Source organism: Thalia democratica, chromosome 1, assembly GCF_965202585.1.
Source record: "Thalia democratica chromosome 1, ktThaDemo2.hap1.1, whole genome shotgun sequence".
NCBI lineage: Eukaryota > Metazoa > Chordata > Thaliacea > Salpida > Salpidae > Thalia > Thalia democratica.
This window is the reverse complement of record NC_139165.1, coordinates 10,044,929-10,066,889: the sequence shown is the minus strand read 5'-3', so window position 1 is coordinate 10,066,889 and position 21,961 is coordinate 10,044,929.

Sequence of the window (21,961 nt, the reverse complement as noted above, 5' to 3'; positions counted from 1 at the left end):
GTTAATATCCTTATTTCAGTTTTACTTATAGCTGTTTAGAAACAGCTTACAAATTAAGAAGTTTCAATAACAACAACTGAATAATACTACAACTTAATTTATTTGAAAAAGTTTCGTTATTATTATTATTTTTTATATATCACGTCACAAACCGCTTCTATTCAAACTTAACTATTTGCTTAAATATTTTTATATTGATTTTCTAAGAAAACGTTGCTTAAACTTTTTTTATTAAATTTTAGTAATTTTCTAAATGACTAAGTTAAATGAAAATTCGAAATAATTAATAGTATTTTCAAATATTTTTAATGCTATAATGTATTAAAAAAAAAGATTCATTTTATTTATAAAAATATATTTTTGATGTATAGTTTTAAAATATTAAGTAAAACTTTTAAGTTGTTTTAACTCTAACAATTTAAGCAACAAAATAACATTTCGGTTCTTTAAGTTACATCTCATCAAAACTATTAGCCATAAAACTGCAATGCAATATAAAATCAAATTCACAAGAAGCTACTAACTTAAAGCCTAACCAATAAGTTTTCCACAATCAAATTAGAAAGCGGTGTTTTTAATTATAAATATCAACGTAACAAAGTAGTTCATACTATCAAGATGTTCTCAGTTCTAAAAGTATTTAATACGACCTTGCTTGATTAATCTTATAACACTTAATTTATAAATAAAAACCTACAACTTCTACTTTTATAATTTAATGATACTTACTATATGATTTAGTAAAACTACTAACACTTTGTACATGAAAAAACATGTCCTAAACAATTTGTCCTACTTCGGTGGTTTACAATGTAGTATTTGTGATGGTTAATTATAAACAATAGTAAACTTTTATTAAAGTTTAAATAAAATATCAATTGTTATGTATTCAAGTAGCTAAATGTTTATCTTTTATCAACAGTTTTTCTTAAAGTATCAATGTAAACATAGTTTTGACTTTACTTTGAAAGTTTTAGATAACTATGACACTTGCAAACAATTATTATCAAGGTTTAACACGCTCTATTTTTTATTTTATTTATAAAATTGCTAAACTTTTAGTTTAACAAAATACTTTATAGAATGTTACTAAAGTTTAATAAATATAAAGTTTGAATATATTTATTTATGAGTTTTTGACAGCTCTTGTAAGTAAACTAGTTTCTATGTTAAATTAAAATTGTAATAAATGAGCTAAAACAAGATCTAAAGCTAAAATATATTTCTATCTTAGAGTAAGTGAAAACTAAACAAAATTATATCTTGTTTTTATTATCTATACTTTTACAATATTACTAAAAGTGCAAAATAATAATAATAATAAAATGTATAAGCTTTAGATTGACAATAAAGAAAAATTGTCCTTTTAAAATGTTTATATAATCTAATAAGTTTCCCATATACTGTTATCTAAACAAATTTATCAAATTATTTATGAAACAGTACAATTTTAAGTTTTTTATAATTGTATAATAATAGCATTTTCATTGTTTCTAACTGTTCTAAACTATTATTTATGATAATTAAAAGATTAAAACAAAGGATCATATATAATTCAACCAACACTTATAAACATACCATTTTTAGAATTAGTAAGACAAGGTAGAAAGTTATTGACAATGGTACAAGTGTTTCCTCATAAGGAGTAATATCATCTGTTATCATTTAATACTTTATATACCGATCCTGACATTCTTAACATAAGATTGTATAAAAATTATTATGAAAATAAATAGAATTATTTTTTTATTTTTATTACATCTATTAAAATAAAAATATATAGCTCTTATTTTATTTTGTAAAAAATGAGTAACTTTACATTTATTAATAATTTTGCTGGTATTGATACTTTAATTAGCCATTTACAACTTATATTACGTTATTAATAGTAACTAATATAAACATTTAACTATTAATAACTTAAAAACATTAAATGAATATATATTTACATTTCAGTAATTTTTTCATTAAAATCCAGTTTGTTTAGTTTACATTCTTTCGTTACTTCAAGAAACAGTTATATATGAGTTTTGAAAAAATTAATTGTATTTTAGTAGTTGACTTATGATTGTTGTATAAATTAAAATAAATAGTTGTAAAAAAATTGAATATTTTTTAACATTAAAATTTTTGTAATAGGAAAATAAATAGAACAAAACTTAAATCTCTAGTTTAATTTAGTTTTGAAGTTTTTCATGCTTGTTTAAATGTTATGTTAAATATAAATTGTTGTGTTATAAATCATTACATTTTCAAGATTCTAAAACATTTTGCACTAAATAAAACTCTGTGCCTCTTAAAAAATTAAAAAATGTCATAAAGTTTACAAATAAAGTTTTATTAAGTAGATTATTTTTTACTTTATTGTTTATTACGTTTGAAAACTATAATTATTTAAAGTTTTAAAAACGTAATCGAATTAAAAAAAGAAAACAAATTTAATTCAGTTACTTGATAATTTTTCTCAGATTTTGAAAATTAAAAAGAAGTTACGTAGAAATGCTTATTATGTAGATAAACTTTTTATGTAAATTTTATCTTGTTTTACTAATAACATTTACTATAATTATTTAGCAAACTTTAAATTGTCTTGTGCAGTTCCCTAAAATATATTATACTTTATTTTACGTAAAATTATTACATTATTCATTTTTAGATATGTTTTTAATTAGATTATTTCAAAAAATAAACAATTTATAATATTCCTGTTATATATTTTCAGTAAGTTAACTTAAATATTAATGTTAAAAAATTAGTACAAATAGTTATAAAACTGAATACTAAAATATTAAAAATGTATTAGTAGTATTAAAAGCAATTTTAATGTTAAATGTTAACAAAAATCTTACTAAAAACTATTAAAAAATCAATTTACTAATCATAAAACACAAAAATTCAAATTATACTTGTCACTTTTTTCCTTAAAACTATATATAAATTAGTTTTTTATGTTCTCTGTGACGTCATTAGTACATACCCACAACATTAAACTTTATGCGATCGTATATAAATAAAAGTAATTTTTTAAGTTTAGAATTATTCTGAACAAAAAATCCTTAATTTTTACACAGCTCGCACGAGCTGCTTAGATTATTATTTTAGTTATTATTACTTATTTTTTTATTATGTTTAAATTGTAATCTAACTTGTCGTAAAAAAGTTGTTTATTATTTTTATTTTTTTTTCTAAAAATTTCAGTTAAGTGTATAAAAAACAAACTCTTTAGTACAAGTTTGTGTTTATATTTTATGTTGAAAAAATTATACTAAAAATAATTTTTCGTTTTTATTTTGGTATTTTTACTTAAACAAGCTTTTAGTATTTTGTATTTCAGACAATAATTTATAAAACAAAACTGACATTAAAACTAAACTTATTAAACTATAAAAACTAAAAACTGTTGTTACTGTTTTTCCAAATAAAATTTTAATTTTTCACTTTGTATATTTTAAAATATTATAAATAAAACAATTAACGATGTTTACTTTAAAATTTAAATTATTGTTTTTTAACAACTTTTATAAATTTAAGTTATTAAACCTAAATATAACAAATTTTTGTCGCATGTTACAAAGTTTTATCGCATAAATTTCTTTATACACAAGTGACTTCCTGCAAATTTCTCGCAAAAATAATTATTTTTGTTTGCGAATTTGTACAGTCATTCGTACAGGAGGTGTTCTTCTTTAATTAAACAAATTTCATATTTTAGATGTTTTAAAGTTTTTATGCTAATACAATTAAAACTTTTCAGATACATTAAAATTTTATAAAGTAAGAAACATTAAAATTAAACAGTGCAAATATTTATCGCATTTTCTGCTTTAACACCTGTTAAGACAACAAAAAAGTTAAGTCAAAATGAAACTGTTATACCTTCTTTTTTTAGTTGAAAACACGACAAGTTGACATAAACTTTTTATATCTTTATTATAACTCATATTTAAACAACATCAGGTGAAAGATAATAAAACATATTTGAAAACAGTTGTGATGTAATTAACTAACAAAAAAAAATAAAAATTAATATTACAAATTTCTGCTGCAATATGCTTTATACTCGTTTGACGTCATGAAAAACTACTCGAAACAGGATAAATATCAGACAAATTCTTATTTAATTTAAGATTTTTAAGGAGTTCAATTCAATATAATATTGACTTCGTTTTCCATTTTTTATAATAACTTAAAGTAACTGCCATTACTATTCTTATCAAAGCAAATAATGTTTATAGTTCAGATTTTGTTGTGAAATTTGTTTTTCATTTGAAACTTTATACAAAGAATTTATATTTTTAATAAAAAAAAAAAAAAAACAATAATAATTAAATTTTAATAAAACCACGTTTAAATATAAAAACGGAATTTTTTTACACAAACACAAAACTTAAACCTTTTATTTTGATTAATATATGATAGCAACAAAAAATATGTTTATAAAAACTAAACACTTTTTGATATTCGTTATCATCAAAGATTGATAATTGATAGTTTAAAAACATTCAAAAAAAATTTAATTAATAAAATTTCGATTGCAGTCATAAATAGATTGTAAAAAAACCTTCATTGCTATTTTGCGTTCACACAAACATTTATTAATATTGTAATTATAGTGTTTTACAAAACTGATACCTAACAAAATACTGTTTGGTCTTATATAAGACGTCAGTCACAAAGTTAAACATTAGAATTTACAATTTTAAAAAATTGTATAACATTTTACAAACAAAGAGTATATATCAAAGCAAACATTTATTAAAAAATCAAATTGTTAGATTAATTTTAAAGTTTTACTTGGTTTTACTATTTTAAAGTTTAAATTAAAAAACATAATTTTCTTACCATTCATGTTTTAGATTTTAACTAGTCACAGTTTTGGAACTTTAAAATAATTTTGTTTATGGATATGTGGATTGTTGATAACTTACTCGTTTATATAAATAGATTTATGTACATTTACATAAAAACAAACTATATATTTCATAAATAGCTTAAAAGTACAAACATCTAAAATGTTTTAATTTTTTTTAATAATAGTGTAAAAAATATAGGTTATAGTTCTGTTTTATTAAAACAAGCTAATCAAAGCAACATACTTTTTTTAGATATAATTTTTAACTTTTTATTTTATAAAAATTAATCTAAACACTAAACACTTAAATTTGAAAGTAAATTAGTTTTGATTCAATCAACGTTAACTAAATGATTTGTTGTCTAAATTTGAAAAATTTTAATTGTAAATATATTTTATTTAAATTTAAGATAGTAAATCAGACTTGATAGTATGGCTAAGATGTTAAAAGGTATCCGTGGTTTGCAACTTCATAACCGAAAAGTTCTTTGTGCACAAGGCCCTATAAGCAATTATTTTGAGCGCTTTCTTTGTCGTTCAAAAGAATATTTTTATATAAGAACAACTTATGTTGATTAATAAACGTTAAGAGTAAAAGGACAAAACCAAAATTAATCACAATGTGTAGTTATTTTATAATTTATATAACTAAAATTCTTTTAAAATTTCACACAAAAGTAAACAAACTATTGCTTTGATAGTTATGAGAATGAAAAACGTAAATAAATCAAATACACTAGTACACAGTACAAGTTCTCAGTACTATAAATTATTTTTTTTTGTTTTCAAATTAATCAAACTATATAAAATATAATAATACCCGTGTTGCTGAAAGTAAAATATTTGTTTTAAAATAGACAGCGTGCTTGACAAACTTGTATTATTATATTTGCAAAGAAATTTTATTTTGCAAATAAACCCTGTAAAAAATTATACAATACAGAGAGTAATCTAGCTTTGAATGCTTCGTTTAAAAGTATGAAAAAACTACTAATTTCTTTTAAATAATTTTGCTTCCAATGCCTTGTTTAAACGGTTTTTTTTTTATTACTAAAAAACTAAAACAATAACACAACTTATCAAGTTTTTCTAGAGTTCAACAAAACAAAAGTTCAACAAAAAATAGTTGTAATTAGTTTTGTGTTTTAAGAAGTCTTTTCGAAAGAAGACACAGCTTTTTATTTCTTTAAAGGGGGCTGGGAAACCCTTAATTAGATTAATGAAATACACCTATTTTAAAAAGTTTTACAAACTTTCTAGTAAACAAATATACTGTAAAATAATGATATCTGACTAACAACAAAAATGATGAATCACTGACATTTAAATTTCTAACATTCATTTAGTCACAGTCTTGTGCCTTATTAAGATTTATTTACAATATACGTTTATAAATTTTCAGCTAACTTAATTGTATAAATATAAAGTTTACTTATTTTTCACATAAAACTAGTGTATTTTACGTTATGAATCGTTTTGTAACTTTGAATTTAATTTTATAATTTAAAATTAGTTAAGTTTTTTTTTACGGAATATACAAGTCTTAGTATTGCTAGATGTTGGTATAACTAAATGCAACTTTACAACTTTAATTATCTTTTTTATGATAACTAAAATCATTTAAATTTTAAAAATACACTGAAAAAATATTCAAAAAACAACTTATCTATACATTAAAAACTAATTAAGATAATGATGACATATCAGTTATTCTGTTTTCTTGATGTACAAAAGAAACAAAAGCAGTTATAAAACAGAGTTTTATATTTATAAAAGCTTGGTTAGTTTAGCGCTCCGAAATAAAATTAAAGAATTAATACATGACGTTAGAAACAAAAAAATAATTCGACAAACTAAACAAAATAAACCAAAATAGTTTCGTACGTTTTTGTACTATTTTTTTACAAAAAAATAGTTTGTTGATTTTTTTGATATCTAGCTCTGAAGTTATTCGATATGTAATATAGTTTATATTCAACTATTTTTTCTAAAATTTTGTACATTTACTGAAGAATTGACATTAATCAGTTACATAAATCAGAAAAAAATCTTTTTACAGTCACAGAGTAAGTAATTAAAATTTATTATTAAAATTATACCTGGCTAAACATAGAAGTATTTTGATTTTTATGATGAACATAGAGTAAAACTGTATAAAAAACGTAAAAAGCACAAAATTGTAATTTTAACTATATCGGTATATAATTTTTTATTCCATTAAATCTTTATTTCTAGACATTTCTATATAAATTTTCAGATAAATAAATAATATCATTTAATTATTTATTTCAACTAACACTTTATTTAATTATACATTCCAACTATGAACGTGCAAAAGAAGACACAATCAAAAGAATTTTTTATTTATTAATAATATGGTAAACACAGTATTTGAAGTTTAAGTAAGATACAATAATAAATATTCACTTTCTAAATGATATAAAAAGTGTTTTAAAGCATTACTAGAACCTTTCTTATAATGAAGTTAAGTTATGTTTAGTGATTATGTGTATCTTTAAACTTTAAATGACTAAGTTAGAGTAAAATAATTATACATTTAACGTATAGTTATATGAGCAATTTAGTGTAGTCGGTAGACTTAGGTTAATAAAGCGAACGTATTTGCATTTAGTTATACCAACATTTAGCAATACTAAGACTTGTATATTTCCGTAAAAAAAACTTAACTAATTTTAAATTATAAAATTAAATTCAAAGTTATTAACGATTCATGACGTTAAATACACTAGTTTTATGTGAAAAATAAGTAAAATTTATATTTATACAATTAAGTTAGGTGAAAGTTTATAAACATATATTGTTAACAAATCTTTATAAGGCGCAAAACTGTGACTAAATCAATGTTAGAAATTTCAATGTCAGTGATTCATCATTTTTGTTGTTAGTCAGATATCATTAATTTATAGTATATTTGTTTACTAGAAAGTTTGTAAAACTTTTTAAAATAGGTGTATCTCATTAATCTAATTAAGGGTTTCCCAACCCCCTTTAAAGAAATAAAAAGCTGTGTCTTCTTTCGAAAAGACTTCTCAAAACAAAACATTTAATTACAACTATTTTTTGTTGAACTTTTGTTTTGTTGAACTCTAGAAAAACTTGATAAGTTGTGTTATTGTTTTAGATTTTTAGTAATAAAAAAAAACCGTTTAAACAAGGCATTGAAAGCAAAATTATTTAAAAGAAATTAGTAGTTTTTTTCATATTTTTAAACAAAGCATTCAAAGCTAGATTACTCTCTGTATTGTATAATTTTTTACAGGGTTTATTTGCAAAATAAAATTTCTTTGCAAATATAATAAAATAAGTTTGTCAAGCACGCTGTCTATTTAAAAACAAATATTTTACTTTCAGCAACACGGGTATCATTATATTTTATATAGTTTGATTAATTTGAAAACAAAAAAAAATAATTTATAGTACTGAGAACTTGTACTGTGTACTAGTGTATTTGATTTTTTTGCGTTTTTCATTCTCATAAATACCAAAGCAATAGTTTGTTCACTTTTGTGTGAAATTTTGAAAGAATTTTAATTATATAAATTATAAAATAACTACACATTGTGATTAATTTTGTTTTTGTCCTTTTACTCTTAACGTTTATAATCAACATAAGTTGTGCTTATATCAAAATATTATTTTGAACGACAAAGAAAGTGCTCAAAATAATTGCTTATAGGGCCTTGTGCACAAAGAACTTTTCGGTTATGAAGTTGCAAACCACGGATACCTTTTAACATCTTAGCCATACTATCAAGTCTGATATACTATCTGAAATTTAAATAAAATATATTTACAAATAAAATTTTCAAATTTATATAACAAATCATTTAGTTAACGTTGATTAAATCAAAACTAATTTACTTTCAAATTTAAGTGTTTAGTGTTTAGATTAATTTTTATAGAATAAAAAGTTAAAAATTATATCTAAAAAAAAAGTGTGTTGCTTTGATTAGCTTGTTTTAATAAAACAGAACTATAACCTATATTTTTTACACTATTATTAAAAAAATTAAAACATTTTAGATGCTTGTACTCTTAAGCTATTTATGACTATAGTTTGTTTTTATGTAAATGTACATAGATCTATTTATACAAACAAGTGAGTTATCAACAATCCACATATCCATAAACAAAATTATTTTATAAGTTACAAAACTGTGACTAGTTAAAATCTTAAACATGAATGGTAAAAAATTATGTTTTAGTTGTAAATACTTCTACAAAATATACGTACAGCATTAATGATAAAGCCTAAGCATAATAACAATTAATTGTTTATACTTTTTCCTAAAAATCTATATTTAGGTACATTTATTGTTTGTTTCTATAGTATAACTACATTCTAAATATTTTTTTATCCTATTATGCATTACGTTTTTTTTAACGAAAGGACACCAAATCCAGCCAAGTAAAACTTTAAAATTAATCTAATAATTTGATTTTTTAATTAACATTTGCTTTAATATATACTTTTCGTTTGTAAAATGTTATACAATTTTTTAAAATTGTAAATCCTAATGTTTAACTTTGTGACTGACGTCTTATATAAGACCAAACAGTATTTTGTTAGGTATCAGTTTTGTAAAACACTATAACTACAATACTAATGAATGTTTGTGTGAACGCAAAATAGCAATGAAGGTTTTTTTTTTTAATCTATTTATGACTGCAATTGAAATTTTATTAATTAAATTTTTTTCTAATGTTTTTAAACTATAAATTATCAATCTTTGATGATAACAAATATCAAAAAGTTTTTAGTTTTTATATACACATTCTTTGTTGCTATCATATATTAATCAAAATAAAAGGTTTAAGTTTTGTATTTGTGTAAAAAAATTCCGTTTTTATATTTAAACGTGGTTTAATTAAAATTTAATAACTATTATTTTTTTTATTTTATTAAAAATATAAATTCTTTGTATAAAGTTTTAAATGAAAAACAAATTTCACAACAAAATCAGAACTATAAACATTATTTGCTTTGATAAGAATAGTAATGGCAGCTATTTTAAGTTATTATAAAAAATGGAAAACCAAGTCAATATTATATTGAATTGAACTCCTTAAAAATCTTAAATTAAATAAGAATTTGTCTGATATTTATCCTGTTTCGAGTAGTTTTTCATGACGTCAAACGAGTATAAAGCATAATGCGGCAGAAATTTGTAATATTAATTTTTAATTTTTTTTGTTATTTAATTACATCACAACTGTTTTTAAATATGTTTTATTATCTTTCACCTGATGTTGTTTAAATATGAGTGATAATAAAGCTATAAAAAGTTTATGTCAACTTGTCGTGTTTTCAAGTAAAAAAAGAAGGTATCACAGTTTCATTTTGATTTAGTTTTTTTGTTGTCTTAACAGGTGTTAAAGCAGAAAATGCGATAAATATTTGTACTATTTAATTTTGATGTTTCTTACTTTATAAAATTTTAATGTATCTGAAAAGTTTTAATTGTATTGGCATAAAAACTTTAAAACATATGAAATATGAAATTTGTTTAATTAAATAAGAACACCTCCTGTACGAATGACTGTACAAATTCGCAAACAAAAATAATTATTTCTGCGAGAAATTTGAAGGAAGTTGCTTGTGTATAAAGAAATTTATGCGATAAAACTTTGTAACATGCGACAAAAATTTGTTATATTTAGGTTTAATAACTTATTTTATTGTTTAATAATAACTTAAATGTATAAAAGTTGTTAAAAAACAATAATTTGAATTTTAAAGTAATTATCTTTATTGTTTTATTTATAATATTTAAAATAACAAAGTGAAAAATAAAAATTTCATTTGGAAAAACAGTAATAACAGTTTTATAATTTTTATAGTTTAATTAGTTTAGTTTTAATGTCAGTTTTGTTTTATAATTTATTGTCTGAAATACAAAATATTAAAAGCTTGTTTAAGTAAAATGACTAAAATAAAAACGAAAAATTATTTATAGTATAATTTTATCAACATAAAATATAAACACAAACTTGTACTAAACAGTTTGTTTTTTATACACTAAACGGAAATTCTCAACTTTTTTAGAAATGAAAAAAAAAAGAAATAACAACTTTTTTACGACAAGTTAGATTACAATTTAAACATAATAAAAAATTAAGTAATAACAAGTAAAATAATAATCTAAGCAGCTCGTGCGAGCTGTGTAAAAATTGAGGATTTTTTGTCCAGAATAATTCTAAATCTACAAAATTACTTCTATTTATATACGATCGCATAAAGTTTAATGTTGTGGGTATGTACTAATGACGTCACAGAGAACATTAAAAACTAATTTATATATAGTTTTAAGGAAAAAAGTAATAAGTATAATTTGATTTTTTGTATTTTATGATTATTAAATTGATTTTTTAATAGTTTTTAGTAAGATTTTTGTTAACATTTAACATTAAAATTGCTTCTATTACTACTAATACATTTTTAATATTTAAGTATTCATTTTTATAACTATTTGTTCTATTTTTTTAACAATAATATTTAAGTTAACTTACTGAAAATATATAACAGATATATTATAATTTTTTTTTTTTTTTGAAATAATCCAATTAAAAAAATATCTAAAAATGAATATTGTAATAATTTTACGTAAAAAAAGTATAACATATTTTACGAAATGCACAAGACAATTTAAAGTTTGCTAAATATTTATAGTAAATAGTTTTAGTAAAACAATATAAAAATTACATAAAAAGTTTATCTACATAATAGGCATTTCTACGTAACTTGTTTTTAATTTTCAAAATCTGAGAATAATTATCAAAAAATCAAATTAAATTTGTTTTCTTTTTTTAATTCGGTTACGTTTTTAAAATTTTAAATAATTATAGTATTCAAACATAATAAACAATAAAGTAAAAAATAATCTACTTAATAAAACTTTATTTTTAAACTTTATGACATTTTTTTAATTTTTTTAGATGCACAGAGTTTTATTTAAAGCAAAATGTTTTAAAATCTTTAAAAATGTAATCATTTATAACACAACAATATATATTTAACATAACATTTAAACAAGCATAAAAAACTTTAAAACTGAATGAAATTAGAGATTTAAGTTTTATTCTATTTATTTTTTCTATTACAAAATGTTCAAAGTTAACAAAAATGAATTTTCATACAACTATTTATTTTAATTTATACAACAATCATAAGTCAACTACTAAAATACAATTAATTTTTTCAAAACTCATATATAACTGTTTTTTTAACTAACGAAAGAATACAAACTAAACAAACTGGATCTTAATTTAAAAATTACAAAAATGTAAATATATATTCATTTATTGTTGTTAAATTATTAACAGTTAATTATTATTATTAGTTACTATTAATAACGTAATATAAGTTGCAAATAGCAAATTAAAATATTAATATCAGCAAAATTGTTAATTAAGTAAATTTACTCAATTTATACAAAATAAAATAAGAACTATGTATTTTTTATTTAAATATATTTAATAAAAATATAAAGATAATTCTATTTATTTCATGTTCAATTTAATACAATCTTATGTAAATAATGTCAGGATTGGTATGTAAAGTATTTTAATGATAACAGACGATATTGCTTTTTATATAGAGACACTTGTTCTCTTATCAATAGTTTTCTACATTGTCTTACTAATTCTAAAAATGGTATGTTTCTAAGTGTTGATTGAATTTTGTTTAATCTTTTGTTTTAACTTTTGATTATCATAAATAATATTTTAGAAAAATTAGAAATAATGAAAATGCTATTATTATACAATTATAAAAGACTTAAAACGTTACTGTTTGATAAATAGTTTGATAATTGTAGTTTAGATAACAGTATGTGGGAAACATATTGGTGATATATAAACATTTGAAAAGCACAATTTTGTTTATTGTTAAGCTAAAGCTTATACATTTTATTATATTATTTTCCATTTGCAGTAATATTGTAGAAAGTATAGAAAAAATAAACAAGATATAAATTTGTTTAGTTTTCGCTTATTCTGAGATAGAAATATAGTTTAGCTTTAGATTCTGTTTTAGCTCACTTATTACAATTTTTATGCTAAGTTTAACATAGAAACTACTTTACTTTTAAGAGCTGTCAAAAAATCATAAATAAATATATTCAAACTTTATATTTGTAAAAGTTTAGTAACATTCTATAAAGTATTTTGTTAAACTAAAAGTTTAGGAAATTTATAAATAGAATAACAAATAGAGCGTGTTAAACCTTGATAATAATTATTTGCAAGTGTCATAGTTATCTAAAACTTTTTAAGTAAAGTCAAAAATATTTTTATATTGATACTTAAGAAAAAACTGTTGATAAAAGATAAATATATACTACATAAATACATAATAATTGTTATTTTATCTAAACTTAAATAAAATTTACTATTGTTTATACTTCACCATCACAAACGCTAAATTGTAAACCACCGAAGTAAGACAAATTGTTTAGGACAAGTTTTTTCATGTACAAAGTGATAGTAGTTTTACTTAATTATATAGTAAGTATCATTAAATTATAAAAGTAGTAGTTGTAGGTTTTTATTTATAGATTAAGTGTTATAAGATTACTTCAGCAAAGTAATATTAAATACTTTTGGAACTGAGAACATCTTGATAGTATGAACATTTTGTTACGTTAATATTTACAATTAAAAACATCGCTATCTAATTTGTTTATGGAAAACTTATTGGTTAGGCATTAAGTTAGTAGCTTTTTGTGAACTTGATTTTATATTGCATTGCAGTTTTATTGCTATAGTTTTGATGAGATGTAACTTAAAGAATCGAAATGTTATTTTCTTGCTAAAATTGTTAGAGTTAAAACAACTTAAAAGTCTACTTGATATTTTTAAACTATATATCAAAAATATATTTATATTAATAAAATGAATCTTTTTTTTTAAATACATTAAAGCATTAAAAATATTTGAAAATACTATTAATTTTCTCAGATACTGGTATAAGTTATTGACTTTTTATATTTAAAGTATTGATTGCTCAAGGAACTTTGTGGTAAGCAAACCATCTTTAAATACAATAGTAATGCATTAGTCATTATCCCAGATATTAAGTCTTGAATATCAAAATGAAACTGTACGGCCAAAAAATAACCAAAAAATGTCTAATTGCAAATCACTTTTAGTTATTTATAAAACTGGATTGTCATTTAAAAGAAAAAAAAAATATTTTTTCTATAACAGTCACTTCAGTTATAAAGATAAAATTATAATATAGGTAAAATTGTACTTTTATTTCTAAAATAAATTTTATTGTTACTTCACTAATTAACTAAAAATCTTTTTTTTTTACTTTATAACTTATATATACCTTCGAAGAATAATTAAGTTAGATGTTGCAGTAAAAATAGTAACTTTTAAGTTCTCCAGCTTTTAATGAAATATGTTTCAAAAAATGTAAAAATGATAAAATTTAAAACTATTAATTATTTTTAATAAACAATTTAAATTTAAATCACTTTAAAGCTATTTATGACGTACGTTTTGTATTTTGGCCTGAAAAATATATAAATTTTATTTTTAAACTAATAATTAATTAGTTTATTTACATTAAAAGTACAAAAACATTTTTAAGTTTTAAAACTGTGACTAAATTAATATAATAAAACAATTGAAAGCTGACTTTTTAAGTCATAAATATGTTGTAAATTACTAGCTTCAGCAATATAAAAATTAACTGTTTTACAATCGGTTTTCTCTACAAGTTTTTCGATATCATTATATAAGAAATTATTTTTATTCGTATAGTTGACTGTTTTATACAACATTTTAAACTTGTGTATGTTATAAATCTAGTTTGTCTTATTTAAATTTCACAAAATGTAATATAATGTAGAATTCTACAAGCTGTTAATTTTACTTCAGAAGAAATGAATTCTATTTTCTTGAAAAAAAACTTGATTGAAACTTAAACTATTTAACTTAAGCTCTTATACTAAATAGTGTGAATATAATATTAAGAATACGTATATCGACTAACATTTATTTTCAATAAAACAGAACTACATCTTATATTCTTACAACTAATACTTCGCAGTATAAAAACCTTATAAACTTTAGAAATATTTGCACTTTAAAGCATTTTATGAATTATGTAGTTTTTTTACTAGTGTTATTAATAGAAAAATCTTTATAGATATATAAGTAAGTTAACAACTTTACTTAGAAAACAACAATAAAATATATCATATTTCCATGTCATAACATTGTAATTCAATGTGTTATAGACTAAAGGAAACAAAATCTTTTTAAGCAATCAATTATTTTTACTAACTATAAATACAACACTAAAAACAATACTTTTACTAAATAAGATTTGATTGTTTAAACGTTTTCTAGAAATTTATCTATATTTTAACTAGCTACTGTTTATTTTACTTATAAATAAAGCTATTAAAAAGAATTAAGTATGTATTAAGCCGTTTATTTAATAGGAGTTTTAAGTCTTCTTTTTCTAGTAGAAAAGCATCAAAACTAGCAGTGAAAACTTCGAATTATAAAAACATTTGATTTCATAATAAAGTTTTGTCACAAGATTATTTTTCAGCTTTACCCTTTGAAAAACTTGTTTTAATAAAACAAACTTGTTTCACGCTTTTATAATGAAACTTTTTAATGTTTAAACATATAAAACGTTACATTTTTTGCACGACTTATGACGTATGTAATATTTTTCCGTTTAAAGTTTTATAAAATTTCTGTCTAACTTATAAAGTTAACATCAGATTATTATGTGTAAAATTTTTGTTTATTTAAATTTCAAATATAGGACCAAATAAATCAAAAAATTGTAAATTTGCAAATTATATTTTTTATTGTAAATAGTTTAAGGCCGGCTTTATCTTTATATTAAACGATTTGATTGTTTCTTCAATCTAGAATATTTTTTTCTACATTTTTATATACTATAGTATAAAAATAATTAAATACTTTTATTGATGATTAAATACTTTTAATACGATTTAGATTAAACATTTTTAAGTTAAATCTGAGATTAAACTACTTAAATTAAACTACCATAAAATTTAATAATACATTTTGAAATTAATTTATATTAAAAACGTGATAATAATTAAAATTAAATTCTAACTTTAACTGAAGTAAAAGAGTTAATTTAGCTAAAATAAAAAAAATTATCGCACTATTGGTATGTCAATATAAGTTTTTTGTTAACATAACTAAACAATCTAAAGCTTGCTAAAAGTTATCATAAAAGTAGTTGGTTAATTATAATAAAATTTACTCTACAATATTATGTTAGCTAGTTGCTTCTTTTCTCATTTTTAAACTAAAAGTACATTAAGTAACTGTATTAAATTTGTTGTACTTTTATAAAAAGTATTTAGTTTTTTAAAAGAAAAATCTTAAAACAAAAAGTTTAAATTATTAACGATTTAAATGTTAAGTAACTACTTATTTTAATTTAAACCACAGACTAAACTTAACTAAAATTAAACAGAATACATTTTTTTTCTTAATTAAATTTGTAACTATCTCTTCAGATGGGAAAACATAGGCAAAATAAACTGCATTTTAAACTTTATTTAGAAAACTTTACATTGTAATTATTTAATCTTAGTGTTTTACACTTGACATTTAGTAATTTATAGAAGTTAATCATAAATGATTAATCAAAAATTTATTTCTATTGACTTAATTGAATGTTTTATATAGCATTTTAAATGAACTTATTTTATTTATCTAGTTTGTTTAATTATTTAGAATTCACAAAAATGTAAAACAATGCAGAACTACAGTTTTACTATATAAATAAAATATAGGAAAAAAAAAGGTTTCAAAACTAAACTACTTCCTCAAAAACAACCACTTTCTACGTCTTTGCTACGCAAAATTTAATCTCTTTAAAAATACAATAAATCAAATAATATTAACAAGCTTGTTTTTAATGTAATACAATTTACTTTGAATAAGCACTTATACCTTTAAACTTTTAACATCTTTAGCTTCTATAATCATAATAAAAAAATCATAATATAAGAGTGAAATTGATATTTTGTTTCAATTTTTTAAACGTTTATTGCACTTATCTTTGCATTACAAAATTTAGAATAGTTTAATTGTAAAAACTTTACAAATTTCTAAATTAACAATTCAAATACAAACTTCACATTGTGATTATTTCGTACTATTTACACTAAAAATTTATTAACTACTAGAAATTAATCTTATAATATTAGTTTTTGATTAGAACCAGAGGCTTTTATAAATCTTATTAACAATAGGTCTCTTTTCAAGTGTAGATAAGGAATCATATAAGTAAACTTAAGTGCTTTATTTGAAGTTACTTTCACAAAAACAGAAAAAGATCTAAGCTCTAATTATAATAAATAAATTTTAATTTAGTTATTAAAACATATGGATCAATTTATACTTAGTTTTGCACTCCTGTGAGATAATTTTTATTTTTACGGTACTCTATAGCATTTTTAGTGTCGTAAATATTGAACAAATTGAATATATCTAAATTGTATAAAAATTGGTTGGTGTAAATTTCTGTTATCAAATAGCAAACTATTGGAAAAAATCTATTTAAAAGCTGTAGATTTAGTTTGAATGATGTGAGAGAATAAAAAAAGTAAGTGTGAGAGAGGATATTGTACCACTGAAATGTTTATGGTAAGTCAAAAAGAACTTGACATTTTTCGAATTTTACATTTTTGTGTGTTACAAAAGAGCAAACACAGATAGGAGATATACAACAAGAATAATTTTGAAGTAGCTAAACCACAAAGTAAACTAACAAGAAAAATTAAATTTTGTTTTGAATCTAATTGACTATCTCAGTTAAAGATTAAATCCCTGTGGTTGACAAATATACAAAAATTAAAAACTTTTGAAACAGTGATGATAATGTCATTTCCTGAAGTTTTATCAAGAAGATTAGAATTTATTAAATCTGAAAAGATAACACAATAAGACAAATAGCTTGGAACAAGAATACAAATTGAAAAACCCAATAATCTAACATTATTTCAAGTATAGTATAAACAAATTATAGTTTTTGTTTTATACTTTAGAACTTTATTTTCTTAATCAAAACTTGTTTTTAAGATTTTATAAATGCTTAGGGTAGTTGAAGTTTTTATTTTTCTAAGATTAATGTAACAAATTATAGTTTTTTTGTTTAATTTTAAAACTTTATTTTTAATTAAAACTTGTTTTAAAGATTTTATAAATGCCTACCTTACATGAAGTATTTATTGCACTTCCAGTAAAGTTAAAAGATTAAAATTGTACATTGTTGCCACACACTCAAATTATCCTAGATAACTCTAGGATATTTAGATTTCTAATTTTTGAACTAAGACTGACTCAGTATAGTTTTGTTTTATCTATGAAAAACTAAGGACATTTTTGGGTTTGTTAATAATGTCATAACAGATGTTTTTCTAGATTTGAATGAGATTTTGCTTGCTACTTTCAATAAATGTTTACTTTATAACCAATTTTGTAAAAAAACATTGATAAACGTGAAAAGTTAGTATTATTCCAAAAAATAAAAAGAAAAATTCAAGAAAAAAAAATAAAAGTTTATGTCATTAATTCCGTGTTTTGAGTTATAAGAAAATAGATATAAACAAATTCTTTTAGTCTTTATTTTTATTTGTTAGGATCTGAAGAATTTATTTTTATCGAAAAATTTAGATGCACGACTAAATAAATAAAAAAATCTTATGTATTTGATCGAAAGTAATTAAAATATTAATGTATAAAAAATATTCTAAGTGAAAAGTAAAATAATTATAGAGGTTAGTTTTATTTTTGTTTAAACAAGTCTGTTTAGTTTAGCGCACTGAATTTCGGTATGGTGTAAGTAATATAACTTAAATTCGACAAGCTAAACAGAATATAGCGCAATACTATTTCATACATTTTTATAGAACTTTTTTACAATTTTATTGATTTTTTAACATTGTGTTCTGAATGTATTTGTGACGTAATGTAGTTTATTTTAACTAAAATATTTTACAAATTTTTGTTTGTAAACTCTTAAATTGAATGAAAATTAAGATTGATTAAAAGTAAACACTTTATAAGTCACAAAGCTGTGAACTAAACACTAACTATTTAAACCTTGACTTTTATGATGAGAATGAAGTAGAATTGTAAAAAAAGTTCAAAGGCACAACATTTTGTTAAACTGTTAAAATATTTTCAACAATATACCTCTCAAGCAACATTTTATAAACATTGTCACTTTATATTACAAATAAATACTATTCTGTTATCAACTTGTTGGATCTAACATTGTTAATTTACCACAATAACTATTAGAACCATTGTGACAGCTTAATGCAGTTTGTAAACACTAAACGTTAAGTACTAAAGCAAACTTTAATAAAATAAGGCGAAGAATACATTAATAAACGAGTATATCGGCTTTGGATAGCTTGATTAAAAAAAAAGAACATTTGTCACGCTCTGTATTTTAAAATATGTCAAAATAATTATTAGACAAACATTTTTCAAAATAAAAATTATAACTACATTCAAGGAATAGTTTACGTAGTTTACATATGTTCAACATGTTTTGAAAAAGACATAATTTTAAGACTTGTTAATATAAGGTTGTGTAAATAATAATTATTTTGTAGTAAGAAGTTCTAAAAATTTAATTTAAAAATTAAATTATACAACAAAAGTTTTAAAAGTCTATAAAGCTAAAAATCTTTCTCAACTAAAACTAGCATATAAAGTATAAAGTAATACAGCTAGCCTACAAATATTTTTAGGTAGTTTAAGATATTAACAAAAGTCTTAAAAAACAAAAATATGCTAATAATATGTAGTAAATTGTTTAATTAATATCATATAAAACAAAACTTTTTTTAAAGATGTTTTAAATTTTATCTATATAAGCAAATGTGTATTCGGTTTAATTAAGCTATAATATAATTTACAACTATCGTAGAAGTTTAATTTTACAAGCAAGTTTAAGTTGTTTTTATTTAACATTTAAATTGTGTTTTTTTTTGTAGTGATAACGATGCCTACTTTACATTTATTATTTTTTTTAGTTTTTATTAACCATCACATTTTTTTAATTTATTGATTTTAACAACTTAATTTGCTTATAACAATTTTATGGGTGCATAACTTTACTTGCATAACTATTATTTTAATCAAATAAAATAAACTCAATTCGTTGAAAAATTTTAAACCTTAGAAAATCTTTTACGAAGTAAAAGAAATACCAATACTTTATTTTAGATCTGTATTGTAAAAGTGGCAGCTATTTCTGTCATTGGTTTTTAATAAACTTAATATTTCTTATTTATAAACTGCTACATAAAGCTTATAGTTGTTGTAAAAAAATTATGACGTCACTAAGACTTTTCTTTTTATTGTACTGATATTCATTTGTTGTTAATTTTTAAGTAATTATAATCTATAGTCTGCCGTCTTGATAAATAATGGTTAGATTTTTTTGTTCTAAAAGGTCTATCATTTGAAAATGTTTTACTTAATATATAATTTAAGTTTTTTAAGTAATTAATCTAGGCAAAAACAATTTTCTATTTTTATTCATAAAACAAAGAAATTGAAATTTATTAAAAAATCTTGTTAAATACTTTGTTGATAACATAAGTCTCTTAGTTGATAACTGATAAGATGCTGACAACAACTTAAACACTCTAGCCTATTTTCTAACTTAAATAATACTTTTAAAACTAAAAGTTCGTATAAATATATAAACAAGCAATTAATTAACTTCTCATACACAACCACTGGCAGTTGTACTACACTCATAGATTTTCTTTTAACTAATTAATTCATTTTACTTATCTTCTTAAATGTAAACAATTTAAAAAGATAAATTTTTTATCTAATTCACTTTATTTTGTTGTTAGGGCAGTACTGAATATCTAAAATCTTCACTACTAAACAAAACTAATCGGATATTTTATTATTGAAGCGTTTTGTTAATATACAAATTTCTAAAATGTGTGAGATCAAAGACGTCACTAAGTGTAAAAATTAAATACAATTACTTTGATGAGTTATATTTAAAACCTAATGACATATGTTTGAAATATTAAGGTCTTTAGTATAACTATTTGCTCGTAATTTCAAAACAACTCTTTTACTGTGCTAGTTAAAGTAGTCTTTTTTACGAATTGATAAACCTAAATATAAACTACAGTTATTATAAAAGTTTTTCAGAACTTTAAAAAAAAATTAGTATAGATATAGTTTAATAAAGTCACATTCCATAAATCTAAAACAACCTGTACTTAAAACTTGATCTATTTAAAAAAGATGCAAACTAATTTCTTGAACAAAATGTACAACTTTTTTAATATATATCAAAATGTATAAATTTAATAAATAAAAAAACTAAATCACATACTGACGCTTACACTTGCGAACAATAATGTCTCCGGTATGAGTTTGTGAAATTATCGGGTTATTTGCAGCGTTTCGGTGTAAGACTTTATGATGCTTTTCAAAAGCTTCGTGACACCGATGTTGCTGATATTCATTTATTGTCAAGTTTGAATGTTCACTGTAAGTTAATTTTTTATGGTCTATTTAGTGAATGAGTTTTAATCTTATGGTGACGTCATAAAGTTTGTAGTTGACTTTGCAGCAGACTTGACTAACAGCCATCTGTTCAATAATCTTTGATGAGGACGCCGGGATTGACTTTTTTAAAATTCGAACTGATGGTTGTTTTCGAGTATTTTGAAAATAAGTGTAGCAGCATTTACTCAGTGTTTAATGCTATCAGTAATGCACCTTTTATTTTGTTTGAAGTCGAAATTATGATAAAGATGTTTATCGGCAAATTAAGTGAACTAAGTGAAGGTAATTAAATGTATGGTGTGTGGTTTCGTTCTTCAAAGCTAATAAGTTCAAATCGGTAAAGCAATCAAATTTTTGAATGCTTGTATTTAGCAACTGAGTAAAGAAAAGTAAAGTTTACCTTTCAAGTTTTTTGTTACAGTTTGTTTGTTTAAGTTGTAGTTTGTTTTAACAAATCATTTAACAGTAAACTAAGTTAATCGTAATTTTTAAATGCTGTTGTCTTTTTGAGTTTAA